Genomic DNA, 17,011 nt, shown 5'->3' on the forward strand with positions numbered 1-17,011 from the left:
ATTCCAAAATATTGGCTGTACTCCAGTCTACTCTGGGTTACTGAAAGAAAATAGTAATCATCCCTCATCCGCCTGGTCTGTCTCTGTTTCACTTACCTGTACAAACCAGTTTATTTTAAAAATGCCTGGGATAGCTCTGACCCTGAACTATCGATTCTTGTAACAGGGTAGTCCTGAAGTGCGTTTCCAAAGCTGTCCTCTCCTGCTCTGAACAGAACTACGATTGTAAAGTCTAGTGGGAAGGTGAGGGTAGAACTGGGGAGTCTGGAACAGGAAAAGAGGTGAGAATTTGAGAAAAATCTTGTGAAGTAAGAGAAAAGATTCACTAGCACCATCTAAACAGGTTTAGCTTCCATATAACTTTGCCCAAGTGATTTTCATAACCTAATATACAGAAATATTTTGTAGATAAATACCTGAGCCGTGCCACTTTCTGCATCCAGAGTAACTTGTACTGCGCTGTAAGGATCTTTCCACAATCATTTTCATTAAATCCCTTATTAAAGTCTCAAGAGCGTTATTGTTCTTTGTGGTCTGTGTATTAATAAAGTGAAGTATTTCAAGCTAATTCCTCATAAATTCTTAATGTTAACATTAGAAATGTAAACAGCTGTTAAATATATACAAAGCCTGCTTAGCAGCAAATTCTTACTACAGTCATAACTTTCAAATGATATCTTAATACTTGGTTAAATAATTTCAGAGAGTGGTGAAAGGGAAGGTTAATATTACAGCTATTAGGTTTGAAATCCACATAACTGATTAGCATTAGATGTGGTTTTGGACAAGCTTGCCATATGTTCCCAAGGGCCACGGGATTTTAAGAGCGGAGGATTCACAAATCCAGCAATACTTCATTTAGAGTCTTTGAAAGGGAATTCTTGTCCAATAGGGTAACTTTAATCATAACTTCACCCCTAAAGATAAAAACACTTGGTAAGAACATGCTTCATCGTTTTGACTTGTGTGTGTAAATATACAACATGTGCTTAATCATGGCCACTGAATTGCTGCTGCTTGAAAAGAGGAGGCAAGTACACTTGTATCTTTCATCTCCATAGATTTAAAGAAGTGACATCTGAATACTTTGTAACTATTTTTTTACATGGTCTCTAAATAAATTTTAAGCTTGAGAGAATCTATTCTAGATAGCTTTGGGAGTGTTGCTTACAGAAATCAAAATACTTGTGCACTCATCTATCTGCCTGTTATGGTCTAATACTGGTTGATAAACTGAAATTTTTGTCTTTGTATCTATTATGATAGTCTTATAGGTTCAGTAGTCTTTTCTGACCAGTGATGGTCATTGGTATTGAAGAGGGAATGCCTCCGTGATCTAAAACCACACTGGGAGCGTATCACATAATTGCATTTTTAAACCAGTCCCACTGATGGTGAATTGGCTCTTAATTTGACAACATTAAAACTCTATTGAAAGCTTAGGGCTTCAATTATTACAATGCTAATGTAGCTTAATATGATATATTTGATAAAACAATTTTTAAGTATTGAGAATGTATATTACTCTTACAGGCCTTCTGTTAATGCAAAATTATTTTCACCTGAAACATGTAAACTTAAGATTCACATGGCTCAGAATTTAAAACAAAATACAACTTGTCTTTCAGCAAAGGAATTTGCATTATTTACCCCATTCTATAAAGGGGCAGGGAGAATATCTAACAGATGTTTCACAGTCCTGCTGAACACTGATGTAAGACCATGCATCTTTTCAAAATCTAAATTAACCTTTTATTTGTACCTTAAAATAATATATATATTTTAAAGCAGTTTGCCATTCTTTCCAGCAGCTGCACTTGTTAACCTGTTTGGGGAGCATGTTGAGGTTTTCTTTTCTTCATAAACTATCCTATCTGTTTTACCCGTAAGGCTGATTGATAACGTGATCTGTTAGAAATACTTGGGTTCAGATAACATTTTTTAATTAAAACGAATCACTTCTATAATAATCATTCAACCATTCTAACTTTTTTAATGGACTCATCAAACCTAACTTTAAAAATAGTATTTCTTTGGTTAGTGTAGAAACCTACCCACAACGCTTTCTGAAAGCTACCTATACTCTGGTATGTCACAGAACTTTTTTTACAACGTTAATGTATAGTGTTGGACACACTTGAATTATATAGTAGATGATTGGATTTTAAAACATTGCATTTAAGCTCTGCTAATATTGAGAGAATATAAGCTAATTTTTTTTAAACCATTGTAAGTACTCCTCAAGCCTGCAAATGGTCTAAAAATATTGTGTAATATTTTTAAACTGTTTGCATGCTTGATGTGTACAATCTTAGATTCACTTCAAGCCTGTAAAAATAATGTATTACATGATTGATGGAAAATTGTTACAAAATTTTCTAGTGTAGATGAACTCTTCAAATCTGGGGTACAGCTGATTTTTGTGGTTTCATTTTTAGATTTTTAATCCAAAACTTGTGTACATAATTTTTCTGGTTGCAAATATTTAGTGTGGTGTAGTTTATGCCAGTGAATAAATCTATAAATTATGCCAAGTACTTACATAGATGGTAGCTTTGACTTTTGAAATTTTTAAAGCAGCAAACACTAGTGAATTTTTTTTAAATAAAGAGAAACCAAAAAACTAATATTTTAGACTTCCCAAGAATGCTTTATCTTAAAAATCACAATTTAATTTTTGCAGCATTTCAACTTTTAATGTCATTTAAATATAGTTTATCTGATTCTTAAAATAATTTTAATTTATGCATGGTAAAGTAGGGTTTTTTCAGAATCCCATTTGTACAAAGTCCTTTGGGTAAAACTAAGGTGGTAATACATTGTCGCCAAATGAAAACAGTCATATGAAAAAATGCTGCATGTTGAACCCTAGAACTAGACACTCATTCGAGTGTAATAAAATCCAGATAAACCTTTTACAGGGTCTTACTGATGACAGATTATGTCTTTTCAGAAAGATTATCTTTTATTATTATTGTGGGTTAAAAATGCATTACTGACTTTTTAAAAAATCTAAATATTTTCTAAACTGATAATACAGAAGCATGTCCTACGTCTGTCAAAACCTTGGGGTGTCAAGGAAAGACAAGTTTGAGACATCTCCGTAAAACAAAGCAGTAATAAGGCAAACTATGGTGTGGGTTTCACTGTCACATAGTGACTGTAAGTACTAAATACATATTTCAAATTACCGGTATGTTTTTCAGAAATAGGAATGGTCTTTCCGCCATGCAGTTTGAGTCGTAGTAGAATTCCGCAATTTGCTTAATTCTAGAGTAGTATCATTCAAATATATTATATGCTGCTAAGTTTAAGAATGATTTTTATTTTACTTTCAATTGTCTTTCATTATAAAACAGCCACATCACTATCAGGAAGTATTAAAATATTGCAGATTTGACACTGAAATTTAATTCTCTGATTCATATATTATATGTAACATTAAGCATTTTTTTTGGGGGGGGGAGTCAAAAGATGCTCATCTGAGTGAAAAATTTTACAGTAGTCGCACAGATCTTGATGCATCTTCTCTCCATAATAGCAGAGCTTTTATGATTGTGTCAAGTTTTCCATGATAAAACCTTACTTTTTAAGGTTGTGTAATCTGTCCATAACATCTTACTCTGAAATATAGTATATGAAGTCTTGACCTGGAAGTGAAATTTTAAGTCTATTTGGGGTTTTGAGAAGCCTGTGACTGACTGCTGTCCAAAAAAAAAAAAAAAAAAAAAGCTGGTTAGTTTTTAGAATATTTTAATGTACTCAAGTGGTTTTGTATTTCTTAAATGGAAAGTTTTCATTCTTATTGTATTTTGGTGGGGAAAAATACTTAAAATTAGAAATTTTTGTTTAGAAACATCAGTGCATTTGCATCAAATTGGAGGGGTTTTAGAACACACATTTTGTGCTCGTATGAGACAGCCAGATTGACACGATATTCTGTAATGGTTGCTTGCAGTTGTTGTAGTCCCTGGAGGTAATCTGTGTACTAAAAAGGGGTTTTATGATATGTACAGTACATGCAAAAATATGGATTTAAATCTTTAGAGTCCAGTGCATGAAACCCTTTTTAAATTAGTAAAATATTTTGAGTAAATTATATGGATATCATGACTTCTAGAGAGAATTTTAAAGAAATTGACATGAAGTGTTGTAGAGATACTATAATAGATGCATTAGAATTACTTATAAATGTTAAACAGCTTTGTGCTCACTGTATAATTGATATTTGGGTGAATTAAAAAAAAATCTTTCACAACTGTCCTAAAAGTGTAGTTTTCAGAATTTCTGTTTACAGTTATTTGAAATATAAAAGCCTTAATTTTAAATTTCTGGCTTTTTTTTCCAATTTGTCTTTCAATTTTAGCACTAAACATACTTTTTTATACATTTTTGGTTTTGATCCCAAATGTGCATTTACACTTTTTTAAATATACACTTATTCTATAAATATGATTTCCTTGGGACTGCTAGAAGTTTATCATGTAAATTAGATGTGATTTATGTATAAATATATTTGCCAGATCATAATGCTTCCTAAGGATTCATGTTAAGATAATTTTGGAAATGCATACTGATATGGAATGTGTAGTTAAAATCTTTATGAAACATTTCATATTTTTAGCTATTTCCCTCTGGTTTATAAAAAGCCCAACCTAGTTGGCATTTTGTATCCAGTATCTTATTTTAATTCCTAGATTTTCAGGCATCGCACATACATAACAAAATATTGAAAATACTGTAACCTTATTAATCTTCAGTATTTACAAATGGCTAAACTGACTTTGAGACTTAATATACTAAGTTTCAAACAGGAGGGAATCTTTAGACCATTTTTAAATATCTGGGAGAAATTTATATTCATATGCCCTTACATTAATGTTAGGGGTGTGAATTAGTGCAACAGTAATGTTTAGCTTCCTGGACGGTTAGGCTAAATGCTGGACAGTTAGGCCCATATACCCACAGCAGATGCTGAGTAACTCATTGCAGGTTTCCTTAAGGATTTTCTTAATGCTAGTTTTCACTGCAAATAGATTAATCTCCCTATAAATAATGGATAGTGCTTACAATAGCTACAGGTTTATAAACTGGGTAGATTACAATGCAAAATGTTTTATTAGTTTGGTAGAAAGCAAAATCAGGAAAGGTACTTCCTTATTTTAAGGAATGAAAAGTTCATTAATCTTTTGTGGCTTTTTAAAGGCAAAAATTATATGAAATTATATTTTACTCTTAGGAAATATTGATTGGTAGTCTCAATATTTGAAGTTCTTATCCTGAATTTGTGTCAAAAATGGATGAATTTTAGACATGTTAGTGGGGAGGCCTGTTCAGACCTATCATCAGTAGTTCAAAATGGGACTAAATTAGGAAGTATAAAACTTTGAACCTGCATACTAATTCTAAATATTCCCTTGCATCTTTTTTTGTAGCATGTAATTTGGGGGGTTGGATTTGGGAGGAGAGGGTGGAGTTACTGTATCATGTAGAAATTACTCTATGGCCTTTCTGACACTTCAGCTGAGCATTATTTTATTTGAGTGATGGTTCAAAGCAAGTACTAGAGTGATTTGTGTGTAAACTGAAAGGCTCACTGTCATTTTACAAGTATGGCTTCTAAAGATGAATATCTTGCAGTGAAAAATATGTTAATCGAAAAAATGACAGCGGGTTTGTAGGCATGTCTGTTCTGGAATGATTTAAAATGACTGAAGTGATTCTGCCTGGAAATGAATCAGATAACATTCTGATAATGTACAGTGGTTCAAACCTACAATTGTTAAAATAACCACACTTGTTCACACATAGTAAACAATGAAGATGTAAATATTCCTAACCTCCCTCAACTGCAGCACTTATAAATTTTACAAACATCATCGCTGGCTTTAAAAATATTATATTCTGAACTAATTGTACAACTAAAGCTTAGTACAATGGGATCCTTGACTAGGGGCTCCCAGGTGCTACAGTAATACAAATAATTTCTAATAGCACAGTAAATTTAAGGGCTTGATTCTGCAACACTTATTTATGTGGATTGTTAGCGTGAGAATGAGAAGAGTTGTAGCATTTGAGACCCAACCAACTTGAGCTGCACTTGTTTAACTAGTAAGATATACATTAGACAAATAGTGCTGTTCTTCATTTCACTTTTCCTCTATTTTAAGATACATATTCAGAACTCCCTCCATCCTGGAGCACTGCCACTTACTGTAGTTGTATAGCAATATACCATAGTGGCATTTTCCCTAAAAGTCTTCATGGACTAACAGACATCTTAGTTCCAAGACTGCTTGAATTAAAAGTAAGTAGTTCTGTTCATAAACATAGTTCATTTGTGTAGCCACACTAGTAGTGTCAAATCAGGGCACAAATATCGGATGTCAGAATCTAGAACAGAGATGATGACTTTTAGAGACATCAGCTTATATGCATTTGGAAGATGATACTAACATTTGGTATTACAGGCTCACCTTCTGAAACACTTGTTACCTGCTTTTATGTATTGGAAGTGCAATCCATGCTTTGGCTCCCATCCAAAGTGACCCAGTTTGATGGGGAGGAGGAAGAAAGAGAACACTGTAGTTACAGGTCAATTTTTTTTTTAAATAAAGGGAAAAATAAACACATTAAAATATAAGGAAAATTTATAGAAAGATTGGAGGGAAAACAGATGTGAATGACTCAAGAAAAGATGCATCAGGATATAGAAATGGGAAGTAGGAAGAGGAAAAGAAAACTAGTGTTTTTCTTCAGGTAACAGTTTAATCTGATTTAGTACAAAAAGCATTCTGAATATTTTTTTTCAGCTTTTGAGAGGGAAGTGTAGGTATTTCCCATCACCCCTTTGGATTCCTGTTGGATGCTGTGTGTCACCCACCCTATGGTTTTAGGAAAGTGTTAACTTTTCAAAGTACTTTTTTTTTAAAGTGCTGGGTAGCATATAGCTCTAAAATGCAAAACCTCAGCCCTATTCCTCCTTGAAATATTAAGCACTTTTCATCCTTTGATCTCAAAGTGTTTTACAAAGGAAGGTGAGTATCATTATCTCCATTTTATGGACATGGAAATCTGAGGCACAAAAGTGAAGTGTCTTTCCCCCCCAAGGTCCCCTCTAGACTCTGGGACTAGAACGCAGGTCTCCAGTGACTATGCATGAGCCACTGGACTGCAGCAGCAGCCCAATGGCTGAGAGAGCTAGAAAAAGATGAAATACTTTGAAAACCAGTGAGTAATGAAATCATTGAAGAAGGATGAGTAAAACTTGAAGCTAAAGCTGTGTTCATCCTATGGTTAGGTAAAGGGGATTTGCTATTCTCAGTCTTCTGTTTGTTTTATGTTTTGCCCTCCATCAACCAGACCTTATACTTAGTGTTTGGTGCTTGCTTTTATACATGGCTCTTGGCCTTTCTATTGCAGGCTGACTCGAGTTGAATGTGCTTTAAAAATGATCTTGGGAGAAGTGGAAAATAATTTTAAAATCAGATGGATAACTGCAGAAACACTTAGTCCAAATAAAAGTGAAAGTTATGATTCCTTGAGCTATGCAGACTAGGACCTCTGGCAGGATTTTCAGTGACTAAAGATAGGCAACAAGCTGGATTTTCAAAAGCACCAAAGCAGGTTAAGTGCCTAACTGCCTATTTTTGAAAATCCCACTAGATAGCTATGTTTAAGCACCTAAATACCCCTGAAAATCTTCCTCTGTGTTCACCTTTGTAATTACAAAGGTGAAGAAAGGGCTCAAATCTGCAACTTTTTTACAGCTCAGTTTTGTAGTGGTTAATGCTGTGTATATCACCTCATCATCTCCTGTTGAGAGGTAACTGGCATTAGGTGGGAATAGAGACACCAGGGAACTAATTAACCTCTCTGACTCACTCACCCAACCCATTTGTACTATGCTGGGGAAGATGCCCAGCACTGCATTGCACAAAGCAGGATCTGTTGGAAAGGGCCACAACATGTGGAAATGTGCATCAGTTTTTTCCATGCCCTTTGCCATTTGAGTCAAAGCCTGGATCTTCCACCCATATTTAGCTGACGACCTCCCCCTGCTTAAAAGCCATGCTGATTGTAGGATCATAGCCTTAGTTAGTTTAGTCTGGGGCAGTGAATATAGAACGTTGACTCTCCTAATTTGTTCCATTTTCTTTGTGCATGGGACCATTTTTTGTGCTATGTGATGCTGCAACAACACACCAGTGAGGTGGTTTGAGATTGTTTCACACAATTTGAAAACAGGTTTTGAATTGCTGCACTCTTTAGTGCACAAGGCATGAGAGCATGAGTTATGTATGATATGGTGCAAAGTTTTAACTTGTACTGCATAGAGAAAACTCTTGAAACTCCTCTTGTGAACAGTGGCCTATTTTTATTATAAACACTCAAATAATTAAGACTGTACAGCAGAACAATCAAGATAAGCACAGAAATGAAAGATATTGAGAAATGGTTTGGGTTTCTCTGAAAATTTTTGAGGTTTGGGAGGAAAAACTGATATATTTTGATTCAGAAGGGCCACCATGGTGCTTCATCGGAATTGTAGTGCGGGTGCCTTGCTCCTATTCTTTCTAAGCTGGGCTCTCTGTTAGACTACTTTTCCCATGATGCACTCTTGCTGAGGGGAGTGGGTGTATCATAGGAGATGGTCTAGCTGGGTAGCCTGGCTCATAGACGAGAATGGGAGCATAAGGTACCATGGTAGCAATTCAGAATTTCAAATATTTCAGTTTTCATCCAAAGACCAAAAGTTTTTGTTTTCCAGGTACTTGGGCTTTGGATGAAAAAACAAATTTTGTGGCAGAAACCAATAACTTTTAGTAAAAATCTCATTTAATTGAGAACTCTGTTTTCTGTCAGACAGTTTTGATGGAAACATTTCAACCAGTCCCAATAAACTTAAGCAGCCACATGACCTAATTTATATAACTTCCCCTGTTCTTTGCTGCTGCTCTTTGTGTCTAATTTAACATTGAGGCCCTGTGACACTGCAGACAGTTATGCACAGGAGTAACACTATTTATGTGAGTAGTCATATCAGAGTCAATGGGACTACCTACCCACATGAGTCAATTTACTCAGGTGTGTAGTTTCAAGATTAGGACCTTAGATTGTAAAGTCTTTGGAGAGAGAAACTAGTATTTTATTCCTTTTGTACTATTTGTCTGTAAAGCACCTAGTGTGTATTTGGGTTCTGTTACATAATGATCTCTGTGAGATTTCAGGCTCCTGCCATCCATCCTGTTTGGGTCTTTGTACACATTTCTGTGAGGCAACCAATTTTACAAAAACATCAGAACCGTAATCTGTTTTCCTCTCTTCTTTGTTGCTTAATGGATGACTCAACCTCCTTTTGTGATTACATAGCTTTAATTTGTAGTTTTTAGGATAGTGATCATTCCTCTTATTTATTTTTGGTTAAATATTCTTATTTGTTGATTATTTAATAGTTGTTTGGGTAGAGATTTAAAAAAAAGATCAGCTTGGTGCCATAGACTGAGTCCAAAAGAAATTAGCTGCTCCATTGCACATATTGGAGTGGAGAGTTTACTAAGAACTCAGTCCTGCTAATAGACTGGCAGCCTTATAAAAGGGCTTAAAGATTCCATATAACTATATTCTGCATCAGTTTTAAGTGACCTCTCTCCATTTTATACGAAGAGTGTTTTCTGCTTTGAAACATTGACAGAAGTTTTCATTTATATTTATACATTAAATGTAATTTTAAACTACAAATTTGGGGGCTTGGGAGGTTGCTTCCTCTTCCTCCTCCCCTTTTTTTCCCCATGGTGTTTGTAGGGGAGACGGTGAGAGACTACATCAGATTACTTTAGTGCCTATTATGAACTAGGTGTGGCCCAGGAGTCTGTGAATAAGGCTTGTCCTTAATGCACAGCATTAATAATCACTTTCAATCAGTTGTCAAGTGCCACTAAGGAAGGAACAAATAGTTGTAGGAGAAAAAATGAAGGGGAGATGGTTAAATTTAAACAAAACAAAAAAAATAAATCACTGAAGTATAATTATGTTAATCATTGTAAATTATACAATTTTTCAATAACTGTGTTTAAAACGTGGTGGTCTAGCTCACAAAGGATATTTTGCTGGCCTGCTCTATTTATTTGATCATAGTTTAATTGGACTACAGCTGAAATAAGAAATGAAATATTTCTCGACAAAAAGGTAACATTGATGTAAGGTTTCTTTTTAAAGTACTAATTGCAAATGAGGGAGGATGCCTATTTTGGGGAAACTAGCTTTCACGGATTTACTGCTATTAACTGTAAATATAAAGGAAAATGCACAAAGCATATGAGGTACTGTAAATCATAATGAACTGAGAATGGGGTAATAAATGACATTTTAAAAACTGAAAATTAAAAAAATTAAGTATTGTCTGATTCTTGGGATAAAGTTATATGATGCATAGCACCATCCAGTCTGTCTGGACCAATGCAGGTTTTGTGGGTTTTTTTTTTTTTTTTTTTTTTTGTAAAACATTACTTCTTGGCAAACTAGATATGCAAATGCCAGAATACACTAAAACCACATTTAATTGGACCCACTTGCCAACTTCTTGAACACAGCTTGGATTATTTCACTGGAGGCTGCTTCTGTTAAAAGATGGGGGAGGAGGAAGTGGCATATTGACAAGGCTTCAGATTTTTTTTTTCCCCACTAGCAGTACAATTCTGCTATGAGCCAAGTTTGGAAGTATTTTACTATGTTTAATAATAATTATTATTAAAAATATTGTAAACATATGCATTTAAGTGGAATGCAATGGGAGTAAAATCATGTCATGAATTTAGCTTTGGATTAATTTTCAAACTTTTCTTTTTTAGTGTAGCTGCCCTCCACAATAACGGAAACCCTACGGAACTATGTAACCTTTAGAGAGAGGGGACATGTATCACTTTTGAGGGCTAAATGAGCTAATAGCCTAAAAATATTTTCTTATTTGTGAAATTCCCATCTCTGCTTAGCAGTCAATTATAAGGTAAAACATAAAGGAGTAAAATTAGAGAGTCTAAGGATCTCTCAGAAAATTCAAACATGGATATTGGATGCTGTATTTATGCTTTATTATCTCAGTGAGAAATAGAAACCACCAAAAAGTTACTTCTGTAATTATATCAATACTGTGAACAATTAAATATAAGTTTGATTCCATTTATGACATCCCCTTTCTTTGCTATACAGCTTAGAGCCTAAAATGTTTAGGATAGGGACTGTCTTTGTTCTGCTTGTACAGCATCTACCAAAATGGGGTCCTTCCTGGTCCATGACTAGGGCTCCTAGGTGTATCAGTAAGACTAATAATAGTAATGAGGATGGCAATACATTCCTGGGCGATAGCCAGACACAAATTTAATTTACTTAAACTGTAAGCTCTTTGGGGCTTTTTGTTACGTGTTTAGACAGTGCCTAGCATGATGGGGGTACTTAGCTCTCAGCTGGGGGCTTCGGTGCTATTTCAATACAACTAATTATTGAGTACTAGTATCCTTTTGGCCTCTGAGAATAGTCATCCCTAATCCACGAAAAAAATGTCCTAACCATTGTCATGTTTCTAATGTGTAAGTGCAGGTCCAACCTGGGTTCTTTCTCTTGAGCCACTACCCTATTTATTTGTGAACCTTAACAAAGGTGCCATCCCAACTGGTTCTCATGGCACATGTGATTGTTTGCATTGAACTCAACACACTATGTGCAAACCTTATGATTTTCTCACATTCCAACTCGAGCTGCTTAGCAATTGTGCAGCACTCTGTTACGAGCATGACTTTTTCTGTTTGTTTTGTGCTGTTTCTCCATTGTGATGTTTTGTCCTGCAGTAGCAGAATAATAGTTTGCATGAAAAAAAGAAAAGGAGTACTTGTGGCACCTTAGAGACTAACAAATTTATTTGAGCATAAGCTTTTGTGAGCTACAGCTCATTTCATCGGATGCATCACGAAAGCGCACGAAAGCTTATGCTCAAATAAATTTGTTAGGCTCTAAGGTGCCACAAGTCCTCCTTTTCTTTTTGCGGATACAGACTAACACGGCTGCTACTCTGAAACCTGTCAGTTTGCAGTGAGAAGCAAGGAAAGAAAACATTTATTTGTACATGCTATGCAGTATGTTTTCTCAAATTTTTCTCTATTCTCCTATAATATTTCAGTGTCAGTCTTAATTTTATTAAAGTTTGATGTCTTCATGTTGTTTTTATCCTCATTTGAAATTTGCTGCAGCATGTTGGATGTGTAAAGGCTACTTAAGGACATCAGCACTGCATTCCTTGAATGCATGCAGTCATTGGGCAATTCAGCCACACCTGCCCTACCACATTTCGATGTCGTTTGTCATCTATAACCTCTTAAATGTCACTTTCTCAAAGGCCTAAAATGTTTTCACTATCAGCAAGGATCTGGAAAAATAATCTTGAATAACAGTGTCACTAATTAGGGATGAAGTGTTACTTAGATAGGAAACATCTATTTTCAGGTACTTAGTATTGTTTTCAGAAGCTTCTAATATGTTCTTCACCCATGGTCTTATTAACCCAAAGCAAACTTTCAAGAGGAAATTTTTATTGTAGAGGTTTGTGAATTATCAGAGAAGGGAAGAGGAATTTCTTCAGTTTTAGAAAACATTTCTGATTTTTTTCTTTTCCACATAAATAACTGAAGTGGTGTGTATTTAAAACTTACTTAGATCTGAACTCTGACCATCTCAAGGAGTTTGGGGTGTGCAAATCTGAGATTTCGGTTTAGCCCATTATGAACACAAAGGCCATTTTCAAAATTCAGATCAGGGTGCAGAAGATTTTTAACATCCATAAAAATCAACAGTGTTTGGATTCAGGGCCTTGATAGGGATCTACACCTATTTCATTCCATTACCATAGTTTCTAAGCACCTCATAATCTGTAATGTTCATCCTCACTACATCCCTGTGAAGCTGTTAAATACGGTTGTCTCCATTTTACAGGGATCTGACACATCCAGGCCTGGTCTTACACTTCAATTTTTTTTTTTTTTGTGCTGGCATGGCTATGTTGGTTGGAAGTGTTGGGGGGGGGGGGGGGGAAATCACACCTCTAGCCAACATAGTTTTGCCAGCAAAAGCTGTGGTGCAGACACAGGTATACTGGCCAAAAAGCCCTTTCGCCAATAAGCTCATTTAGTTCACAGACCTGGTATAAGCTATACCAGCAAAAACACTCCTTTGGTGATATAAGCTGTCTCCACTAGGAGGTTTTGGTGGTATAGCTAGAGTGGCAAACCCATTCTAGTGTAGACCTGGCCGGGGAGACCAAATGACTTTTTCCAAGGTCATGCAGGAAATCTGTGGCAGAGCAAGAAATGGATCCTGGTTTCCCGAGTCCCAGTCTAGTGTCGTAACCACAGGACCACCCTTCCTCTTCTCATCTTTGTTAATGTTGAAAAATTGCATCCAATCAGTGTCTTATATCTTAAGGCTCAATGATCAGTACAAGGGAGGTAGCCAAAACTGCCAACACCATTAGAAAATAGCTTTTGGAATGCAAGATTCAATCTGCTCAGCCAAGAGACCACTATAATCCATGCTCTGTAAAAATGAATACCACTTATTTTAATTATTTGATAAAAATTGTTAAAATAGCTTTTCACTTGAGGTGTTCCCATTATGGTGCTGGAGAGACTGATATAGGTGGAAAGTTTAAGAGCTAAATATGTATAGGATGGCTAACAGGAAGGACGTTGGTCTACAAACATTTGAAAGGTATAAACAGCCAAGAGGGAGAGGAATTTAAGGGTATTATAAGGAGGAATAATTTAAGAGTAATAGGCTCAAGTTACAAAAGATAAACTTTACACTGACTATCTAGATACAGTTCCTGAAAGTGAGATCTGTAGAATCCAGAATAGAAAGCTCCTTTCCCGGGCACACTTTAAATGTGACTGGGTATAGCTCTATATGTACTATGGAGAACAAGTCTGCATTGGAGAGAGTGATGAACTCTCCATCCCCTCAACCTAGGTTCACCTCTTTATGGCTAGATGGAAGATGAGTCCTGAAACTTATTACTGTTGCAATATGAGGTCGTGCTATAAAAAGGCTGAAAACAACTGAATTAGATAACCTAATGGTTTCTGCCCATCTCTCATGTCTGCGATGCTGCTACAAAGTGGCACAGTAGTCAGTTGGAGTGAAGTTAGAAATAGAGCTGGGTGAAATTTTTCACAAGTCTTTTTTGGTGAAAAATGCAGATTCAGCAACACACTATTTCATGAATTTATGTTGATTTTGCCCAATTGTTTTAGTAAAAAAAAAAAATCAGAAAAAAATTAGAGGTTTTGTTTGGGCATTTTTTAAATGCAACATTTCAATTTTTCTGTTCTAAAGAAATTTTCAAATAAATTTTGATTTTATTTTAAAAACTAATTTTCAAATCAGTAGAAATTAAAATGAAACCTTTTGATTTTTGTCCAAAGAACATTTTTTGACTTTTCAATTAGCTGAAAATACTGAAAAATTTCATTTTTCATTCTGCTTGCAAAATTTTTTTTTTCAATTTTTCTGAAGGGTCAGTGAACTGAAAAATCCATCATTTCCCCAGCTCTGATCAGGAGTGGGCTAGTGAAAGGTGTATATAATTCCAATATAAGTGGCATTTGCAAAACTACTTTATGGCTTGGGAACCTGATCCTTGACAGCCAGTCTGATCGCTGCTTTCACCCAAGACGTTTTTCTAAATGTTAGCTCCAAATCTACACTGTAGCTGTCTCTAAGAGTAGCTCCTTCATGTATTCCTGCCTATACTGCCGGCAGAACACTTCATTCTTGGGGAACAGGTGCACCACGAAGCACAGCTTTTAAAATGGGGATCTGCCACTAAAGTGACTTAAATGAAGATGTCTTTGCTGCAGCAGAGACGGTACGTTTCTGTGGCTCTTTCAGCCCTCTCTGCCCCAGCAATTGCGGCACAGCCATTCTCTTAGCCTTAATGGGGGAGAGAGAATAAGTCACGGCGTTCTCTCCTAGGGAGTCAATTAATGTTCATTTCTTTGTTTAGCTATGTGTAAATGTGAAATAAGTCCTTTCGGCTCAGAAATATGTTTTGCAACATAGGCAAAGGAACGTATAACAATTTCGATGTTAAATCCACTGAGTTTAGCAGCAAAATGATGATGTTCATCCCAAATTCAATCTAAAATATGATTATTCAAGTAGGTTCTTTATGGCTCACACAGAGTCATTGCTAATACATTCTTCTGGCCACAGGGTATCCTCATGGACCCCTACAAAATCCCATTATCTTCAGTGGGGGCTGCACAGGTGTGAATTGGGACAGAATTTGGTTTTGCAATTAGAATTTGAGATAACAATTCTCTTTGCTGCGCATAAGCCAGGACAGAATCTAGCTCACTCGCCCGAAGCTGGGCTGGCTTTGCAGTGTTAACAGCTGTAAAAAGCTGTTGTCATTAATTAAGCAGATACGACTCTTTATACGCACAAGGAGCTGATAAGTTGAGTAAGATGGGTGCCATTTTTACTCAGTTGGCTTTCAGCATAGAATCACACTTTAAAGTAGTGTCTGAATTGACCTACTTCTACTTGCAATCAACATAAAATCATTTTTACAGTAAATGCAAGTAAAGTAATAAGTGGAAGGCCTGGATTGCCCTGGTATGCACTATTAATATACACTGTCAGACTGTCCTAATTAGCAATTGTCGAAAGTTCATCTAACTTCATGATAAATACCTCTTGTATTTCAGGAGCATGACATGCAAGAGGTTAAAATGATTTTTAAAAAATCTTGCAGTGTGACTACGCTCTTCTGCATGGAGTAGGTATTTCAGAACGGGCAGCAACCAACTTTTGTTGCGTTTCAAATGAGCTGTGATGTGGGCTAATGGCAAACTGGGTTGCAAACATTGCAGGGGAATATTAGTTTGTATTTTACATAGAAATGCTTTAAGTGTTAGGTTTTTTTAAATATATATATAAAACTACTTTTGAGGCCAAATTTCTCTTGATAGTATTCCTTCAGCACCCATATTACTATTAGAGCTTGTCAAATAGCATTTGTTGGATCCAAATTTGAAGCAGATTTAGAAAAGTGCCTACAGCTTTCAGGAGCTGGGCCACTGCAGTAAAGTGAGATTTCTGTGAATCAATATGTTACAGTAGTCTGATAAATTGAGATTCAGACAAAGATGTTCGAGACATGGAAAGACTTCTCTACAATGACAGATGGAAAAGAGGAGGACTGTTTTAATTTAGAGGGGAGAGCAAGCAATCAGGGCACAATAGCAGTATATCAAATAGCGAACGCCAAGAAAAATTGGGTGCTCTAGTTCATTCTATCATAGGCATCTAATGCTATGGAAAGGCCATAATAAATTTTATATATAAGAAAACTCCTTGTTACAGCATATTTAATTTACCTATGAATCTCCCTGTCAGAAGATACCAATGAGTCAACAGTGTGAAGAAGGGGGGGAAAATAGACATTTAATGTATAATGAGATCATCTACAATTGCAGGAGAATAAAAAATTAAATGGGAAATAAATCCTACTTTAGGACAAAAGCCAACAAATAATTCCTGAGGTCAGGAAGAAACTTCCCCTATGGTCAGGTTATTCCAAAACTGTCCAGTACTGGATTCTTGTTCCTTGCATGCTAAGCAGGTGCTATTTGCCCCTCTGTCTGAATCAGGATAGTGGATTAGATGATCAGTTGGTCTGATCTATATTCCTAGAAACTACTATTAAATTCTATAATTGTATCCACCAAATCCTTATGTGTTTGGAAACAACCACTTTTAGCTTGGCACAAAGGAAATTGGACATGGAAGTCCTAAAATTCACAGTGTGAGTGGGAGAGGTAGCTAATACCGAGTACAATGTGCTGAAAAGGAACCCTAGGGAGTGAGTGTATGCACAAATTAACTCCAAGACAACCCTTGTGGCCTGAAGGTTGCATTTGGTGTGTGGCTCTCAAGGGGGCTACAGAAACAGAGTGCCAAT

The sequence above is a fragment of the Lepidochelys kempii genome, chromosome 3 (genome assembly GCF_965140265.1).
Source record: "Lepidochelys kempii isolate rLepKem1 chromosome 3, rLepKem1.hap2, whole genome shotgun sequence".
In the NCBI taxonomy this organism is placed as follows: domain Eukaryota; kingdom Metazoa; phylum Chordata; order Testudines; family Cheloniidae; genus Lepidochelys; species Lepidochelys kempii.